An 8,456-nucleotide genomic window follows, 5' to 3' on the forward strand; every position below is an offset into this window, starting at 1 on the left:
GCTTTTTTAAAACTGCGCGCAGTGATGAACGGGACCTCGTAACATGTGCGCTTTTTTAAAACTGCGCGCAGTGATGAACGGGACCTCGTAACGTGCGCTTTTTAAAAACTGCTCGCAGTGATGAACGGGACCTCGTAACATGTGCGCTTTTTTAAAACTGTGCGCAGTGATGAACGGGACCTCGTAACGTGCGCTTTTTAAAAACTGCGCGCAGTGATGAACGGGACCTCGTAACATGTGCGCTTTTTTAAAACTGCGCGCAGTGATGAACGGGACCTCGTAACATGTGCGCTTTTTTAAAACTGCGCGCAGTGATGAACGGGACCTCGTAACATGTGCGCTTTTTTAAAACTGCGCGCAGTGATGAACGGGACCTCGTCACGGCGTTGGTTGAGCTCCATTTTTTGACTGTACTGACCAATTGTGAAGCAGATCCGATAAATTCCCTAGGAGGAGTTCGTTCAAATACAAGGCGAAAAAAACGAAAATAAGACGACGGAATTCAAAACGGCCAACTTTGACGGCACGCCACGGACACGCCCTTCAACGTACAGTCACAAATAACACGGCGTTGGTTGAGCTCCATTTTTTGACTGTACTGACCAATTGTGAAGCAGATCCGATAAATTCCCTAGGAGGAGTTCGTTCAAATACAAGGCGAAAAAGTGAAATTTGCCGCCGAGAGTGAAAATGAAAAAAAGAAAATTACCGACTTCCGGTAGGTTTTGGGGCATGGGTCCAAAAGGCTTTTCTGTAGGTATTGGCATGTTGTACGTGCATACCGAGTTTCATACATATTGGTGAAACGTGGCGCAGGGGCTGCTTTTTAAAGTTCCTGTAGGGGGCGCTACAAACACGACAACCACGATTTTTGGTATGTGAGCTACAGGTACCACTCTACACGTGTCCTGTGAATTTCGTATTGATAACTATTACGGTGTCCGCAGAGTGATTTACCCTCCTCTGGCGGCCATTTTCTTTTTCCAATCGAGCTGATTTTACTTGAGCAGTTAGAACTTTGGTCCCCAACGGCCACTGAGTTGGTGCCACTCAAATCAAACATAGTGTCTATGAACTGTGGCTATTTTAGTAACAGGCCACGCCTGTTTTGAAGCCATGCTTCAAAACAATTTTTAGCGAATTCATGTAATCTGTAGAAGCAGATGAGATACATTCCCTAGGAGGAGTTTGTTGAAATACAAGGCGAAAAAGTGAAAAGATTCCATGAAAAACGGCCAACTTTGACGGCACGCCACGGACACGACCTTCAACGTACAGTCACATATAACACGGCGTTGGTTGAGCTCCATTTTTTGACTGTACTGACCAATTGTGAAGCAGATCCGATAAATTCCCTAGGAGGAGTTCGTTCAAATACAAGGCGAAAAAGCGAAATTTGCCGGTAAAAGTGCAAATTAAAAAAGAAAACAGCCGACTTCTGGTGGGTTTTGGGGCATGGTTCCAAGAGGCTTTTCTGTAGGTATTGTCATGTTGTACGGGCCTACCGAGTTTCATACATATTGGTGAAACGTGGCGCAGGGGCTGGTTTTTAAAGTTCCTGTAGGGGGCGCTACAAACATGACAAACACGAATTTTGGTATGTGAGCTACAGGCACCAGTCTACACGTGCCCTGTGAATTTCATATTCATAACTATTACAGTCTCTGCAGAGTGATTTACCCTCCTCTGGCGGCCATGTTGTTTTGGCAATCGACTTCATTTTACTTGAGCAGTTGAAACTTTGGTCCTCAATGGCCACTAAGTTGGTTCCGCTCAAATCAAACATTGTGTCTATGAACTGTGGCGCTTTTAGTGACAGGCCACGCCCATTCCGATGGCACGCCCCATTTAAATTTTTGTATTTTTTTGTAACTGGGTCAACATCATAGGAGTCCAACTTGATGTTGATATGAGCAATTTACTTTTTAGGCATTTTCAACCACACCCATTTTAGAACTCAATGGCTCATGGGAGCTTGAAATTTTATTGTACAGACTAATCCTTAAGTCATATTGAAGATAATCGGCCATAGATGATATCTGCCAAAGGATTTTTGTCAAAGTCGAAAAACCTGGGATCCTTAGGCAATTTGCTGTTTTTAACATAATTCAAAATGGCGGAAAATCTGGCAACCCGGAAATGTTCAGTTCAAGAGACTTTTTTGTTCATCATGAGGATTTTCATGTGTGTGTAAAGTTTCATGAGTGTAGGTCAAACTGGTGACGCGTGCTGCTTGTGCAAAGTTTGCACTTTTGAACAGTTGCTATAGCGCCACCTAGGGGCGAATGTGAATTTGAGGGCTAGAATATCAAATTTTTCACCAGTCCCCACAAATGTGCCAAATAAAAATGAGTTTTCGAATATGTGCAGGGGGGGAAAAATGCAGTCAAAGTTCTGGAAAATAATAATAAGAAGAAACACGAGGGTTTCAATAGGGTCCTTGCCGAAAATAAGACCACGGAATTCAAAACGGCCAACTTTGACGGCACGCCACGGCCACGCCCTTCAACGTACAATCACAAATAGCACGATTTTGGTTCAGCACCACTTCATGACTGTACTGACCAATTGTGGAGCAGATCCGATAAATTCCCTAGGAGGAGTTCGTTCAAATACAATGCGAAAAAGTGAAATTCCATTCAAAATGGCCAACTTTGACATCACGCCACGGACACGCCCTTCAACGTACAGTCCCAAATAGCACGATTTTGGTTCAGCACCACTTCATGACTGTACTGACCAAATTTGAAGCAGATCCGATAAATTCCCTAGGAGGAGTTAGTTCAAATACAAGGCGACGGAATTCAAAAATGGCCAACTTTGACGGCATGCCACGGACACGCCCTTCAACGTACAGTCACAAATAGCACGATTTTGGTTTAGCACCACTTTACTGACCAATTTTGAAGCAGATCCGATAAATTCCCTAGGAGGAGTTCATTCAAATACAAGGCAAAAAAGTGAAAAAAAATTCAAAATGGCCGCCGAGAGTGAAAATGAAAAAATTAAAATTTCCGACTTCCGGTGGGGTTGAGAGCATGGGTCCAAGAGGCTTTTCTGTAGGTCATGGGACCTTATACGTGGCTACCGATTTTCATACATATTGGTGAAACGTGGCGCAGGGGCTGCTTTTTAAAGTTCCTGTAGGGGGCGCTACACACATGAGAAACACGAATTTTGGTATGTGAGCTAGAGGCACCAGTTTACACGTGTCCTGTGAATTTCATATTCATAACTATTATGGTGTCCGCAGAGTGATCGACCCTCCTCTGGCGGCCATGTTGTTTTTTAAATCGACTTAATTTTTGGTGAGCAGTTAGAACTTTGGTACCTAACGGCCATTGAGTTGGTCCCGCTCAAATCAAACATTGCGTCTATTAACTGTGGCTATTTTAGTAACGGGCCACGCCCACTTCGATGCCACGCCCCATTTGAAAAATTGTTGACTTATTCTTGTTCAGAATTTGATTATGAACAACTTTAGTAGAGAGGTCCAACACCATAGGAGTCCAATTAATGTAGATATGTGCAATTTACTATTTTTGGGGTGAAAAACACACCCCTTTTTTAACTCAATGGCTCATGGGTACTTTGAAATTTATCCTACAGACTAATCCTTATGTCAGATTAATCTGGCTACCGGAAGTGCTAAGTTAGTATCTGCAAATTTGTTCATTATGAGGATTTGCATATGTGTGCAAAGTTTCATGAGTTTAGGTCCAACCGGTGACGAGTTATGCTTGTGCAAACGTTGAAATTTTGGCATAGTTGGTATAGCGCCACCTAGGGGCGAATGTGAATTTGAGGGCTAGAATATCAAATTTTTCACCAGTCCCACAAAATGTGCCAAATAAAAATGAGTTTTCGAATATGTGCAGGGGGGGAAAAATGCAGTCGAAGATGAGGGAAAATAATAATAAGAAGAAACACGAGGGTTTCAATAGGGACCTTGCCATGTTTGGCTCGGTCCCTAATAATAATAATAAGAAACACGAGGGTTTCAATAGGGACCTTGCCATGTTTGGCTCGGTCCCTAATAATCACGAGGGTTTCAATAGGGTCCTTGCCATGTTTGGCTCGGTCCCTAATAAACATGAGGGTTTCAATAGGGACCTTGCCATGTTTGGCTCGGTCCCTAATAATCACGAGGGTTTCAATAGGGACCTTGCCATGTTTGGCTCGGTCCCTAAATATAAGAAAACTGGGTTTATTGTTACAAATGTTAATCAGACTGGTGAATGGGAGCCATGCTGCTGGCCCTGCCTAGAGAGACCCATGAGTGAAGCCTCCCAGGCTTTTAAGGCAACAGCAGGTGCCAGGTAACGAGGAGAAGGAGGGACTGAAGGAGGATCTCCAGGAGCACTGCAAAACAAGGAGCAGATCTGCACATAACACCCCCCCCCCTTAAAACGGTTTCTCTAGGCAACCTCCAAGTTACACACATCAAATTAACAACAAAATAAAATGAAAAGCTGCATCACATATGCTTCTGACACTTATGACCTTGAAAGGGCATCTGTCCCTTCCACGGATGTGCTTTATTTCCAGGTTAAAGCCCTGCAGGAACAGACTCCATCGCATCAGCCGGTGGTTGGAGTTCCTCATTCTGCTGATGAACACAAGTGGGTTATGGTCGGTGTAGACCACCAGGACCTGACTGGAAGAGACATACACATCGAAGTGGTCCAGAGCAGAAATAAGAGCCAAGGCCTCTTTCTCAATGGTAGAATAATGCATCTGATGAATGTCAAACTTCTTTGAAAAATAACAAACGGGAGACGAGTCGTCTTGAAGTAGGGCAGCACCAACCCCAGCATCACTAGCATCGACAGCCAGTTTAAATGGCCTGTTAAAGTCAGGGGCAGCCAGGACTGGGGCACTGACCAACAGGGCCTTCAGATTCTCAAATGCCAACTGACACATCTCTGTCCAAACAAAATGGACCTCTGGGCTAAGTAAGCTAGTCAAGGGGGCAGCCGCAGTAGCAAAGTTCTTGCAAAAACTTCTGTAGTAGCCTGCCATGCCAAGAAACCGTTTCAGCTTACGCCGAGAAGTAGGAACACGAAACAGCAAATGGCCTCTACTTTAGCGCCGATAGGACAGACTTCCCCCCCGCCCAACAACCTTCCCTAGATACGTCACAGTGGCCTGTCGAAACTCACACTTGACAAGGTTCACAGTCAAATTGGCAGCAGCCAGCCTACCAAATACTTCCTCCACCTGAGCTATGTGCCGAGACCAGGTGGAGCTATAAATAACTATGTCGTCAAGGTATGTACACACTACTCCAATCATCATGACAGGACAGGTTTCGGAGAAATCCACTTTCTCATTAACACACCATTGTTCACAAAATAGCAACAAGACACAGCTGTCATCTCATCATCAGGAACAACCTGGTCAAAAAGAGAAGATAAGGTTTCATCTCCCCCCTGCTCACACTTGAGCTTGTCACAAGAGGGAAACACTTTACCAAATCCCAACATGTCACCCTTCGCCAAAAATGTGTCAAACAGTGCAATATCAGAATCAGCTTCTTTGTCTTGTTTCTTCTTCTTTGACATGGCACGGGTAGTAACACAGACAGGGAATGCTTCTGGGTATTGCTTCTCAAGATCATCTGGGCGTTTTGACACTACAGGAAAAGGAACAACCTCAGGAGCCGCAAGCACCCTACCACCGGCTAGGTCATTTCCCAAGATGAAGGACACCCCTTTAATGGGAATGCTTGAACACACAGCTACAGCCACTTCCCCAGAAACAAGACCAGTTTCAAGTGTAAGGTTATGCATAGGCAGAGACAGATACCCCCCCCCCCCCCCAAACCCTTGGACAAGGACACTGGAACCCAACTTAGACTGGTCAGAAAACGGTAGGAGGTCCTGTAGAATCAAAGACTGAAAAGCTCCACTATCTCTCCAAATCTTAATCGGTTGCTTGGTTGAAGGATCAGTGACAAGAGAAACAAAACCATCCATAAGGAAAGACGAAGAACCAGGCAGCTCACTCTTTTGAGCGGGTTGGTCCATGTTTTGGATGACAGCACAATTTTTCACAGCTTTTAGTAAGGCAACAGGCTTATAAGACTCTTGTTTCTTACTCAAGACAGGGCAATCTGCAATGAAGTGACCACTGTTCTTGCAATAAAAACAAGTCCTCTCTAACGGAGTACTCACAGTAGCCGATCTTCTAGTGAAAGCTGTAGAAACGGTGGGAGGAGGTTTTGAGCTGGTGGAGGAAGTGGTTGGAAACCGAGGTCTATTAAAACCAGTCCTTCCTTTTCGCTCACCTTGGTCGTTATCAAAGTTTACCTTGAGCGTCAATACAAACTTGTCTGCTAGAACAGCAGCCTTATCAAGAGTGGTCACTTCTTGCTGATTGAGATAAGTACACACGGCAGTAGGCAGACAATCTTTAAAGTCCTCCAGCAGAACTAATTGTCTAAGATCTTCCTTAGTTTCCGCCTTCTGTGACTTGCACCAAGAACTAAAACTGATCTCCTTTTCTCTTGCAAACTCAACATAAGTTTGTTCATCCAGCTTACTGAGGCCTCTAAAACGCTGGCGGTACGCCTCAGGAACAAGCTCATAAGTTCTTAGAATAGCACCTTTAACTTTTTCATAGTCCTTGATATCCTCAATGTTTAAAGCAGTGTAAGCGTCTTGTGCTTTTCCCACCAAAACGCTTTGCAAATGCGATGTCCAGGCATGTATTGGCCAGTCTGAAACAGTAGCCACTCGTTCAAAATGAGCGAAGTACCTCTCAACATTTTTCTCAGCAAATGGAGGTACTAGTCTGATGTTGCTCGCTACATTAAACTGAGCCGAGGCAGAAATGGATGAGCTCAAAGCAGCATGCTTAAATTCAAGCTCTTTTAGGAAACGCTGATATGCTGGTAAAGCCGACGGCTTTAGGACGCCTCCTTCTGCTAGGCTAGCCTTAAGTGCTACTCTTAAATTATCTTTAAGACGTTTATCACCACTGGCAATCTCAATGTCATAATGACTGGCGAGGCTAAGGAGCTGTTCTTTAGTGAGCTGACAAAGCAACTCCTCCGAGGGTGCACTAATAAAGTCATCGATAGCCTCCATACTAGATAACTTCAGTAACCAAACATAACAAAATACACCAATCGCTGTTATCCAAGGTTTCAACTTAAACCAGTACGCCCAGTACACACCTCATCCAACACTACAGCTTATCACAAATTCTCTCTACTAAATGATTCTTGAAACCATGATCACAGAGATAGGCCTAGTAACTCCCATCTAGCTACTAAGTAGCACAAAATATTACCCATACAAAACCCATTACCAAAATGGACCCTGCTGGTAATCAAGACCAAGGCAACAACAACCTCCGGGAGAACTAGCCCACAAAGTCAAGCTAGACACCACACACACACCACACCTGACAAATCCACAAGCTATACAAAACAAAGTTAGGACCCTGGACACGTTACCACAACTGTCCCCATAAAGCAATCACTAACTCAAATAACTTTACAAATCAATCACTGCTGAGCACAGTGAGCAAGCCTCCGAGTGCAAATGATCATCTAAGCAAGCCCCCTGGTACCTGCCTAACTTTAAACTAAACCTAACTGTCTTCTGAGGCGTGCCGGGCTCGAGGCCTCTTTAAAGCAAAGCTCAGTTAACCTCAGCCATGTGACCAAGCCCCTGAAATGCTCGCCCCCACCAGAGAACAAGTCTCCACCCAGGATTACCTCGAAAAAAAAAAATATATATATATATCACAAATAGTGCACCGATGGAAGGACAGATTGCTCTGCCCAGCTGGCCAAGGCCAGTTGAAGTGGGTCTGTCGACCCTTGGGGGTCTAGTTATGTCCAAGAGTTATTGTTTCATGATCTACTTCAATATTAGTGGGTTTTCCCACCTTTCCTCCTATTAAAGTACGGGCGCGAATAGATGCCCCTCCCAGCCCCACAGGTTTTACAGTAGCGCATGTACACAAATTGGTGAGGTTGATGTGAAGGAGAGGACCAAGGCAGTTGTTCCTCCGTTCGCTATACCACGACCCATGGGTGCAATCTGGTCTAATCATAGGGAAGATCTTAGTCACTTTTCTGTTTGGAAGTTTTAGGATTTTTACTTGGGGCTACACTACCCAGGGGACTACTAGTGATCTGTGAACAGGTCCCGTCTTTTCGCAAATTATGACATTGCCATCAATTCATTGGCTATAATCCATGCTTTAGTGCACCCCACACACCTTTCGGCCACCCCGTTGGTGGAAGGTTTGTAGGGGGCACTCCAGATGGGTCTGACCCCTGACTTTAAAGTGGGTAGCATTGTCCATCCTAAGGGTTTTGGCCGAGCGAGTGGTAAAGAAGTCAGCTAGTTTATAGGCTACCTGTTGCTGCGGTTATAGGGTACACCCTGGCGTCGTGACCACCATTATCAAGACAAGCAGGAAGTATTTGTTGCCCATTG

This window comes from Micromesistius poutassou (genome assembly GCF_964030765.1).
Source record: "Micromesistius poutassou genome assembly, chromosome: 7".
NCBI lineage: Eukaryota > Metazoa > Chordata > Actinopteri > Gadiformes > Gadidae > Micromesistius > Micromesistius poutassou.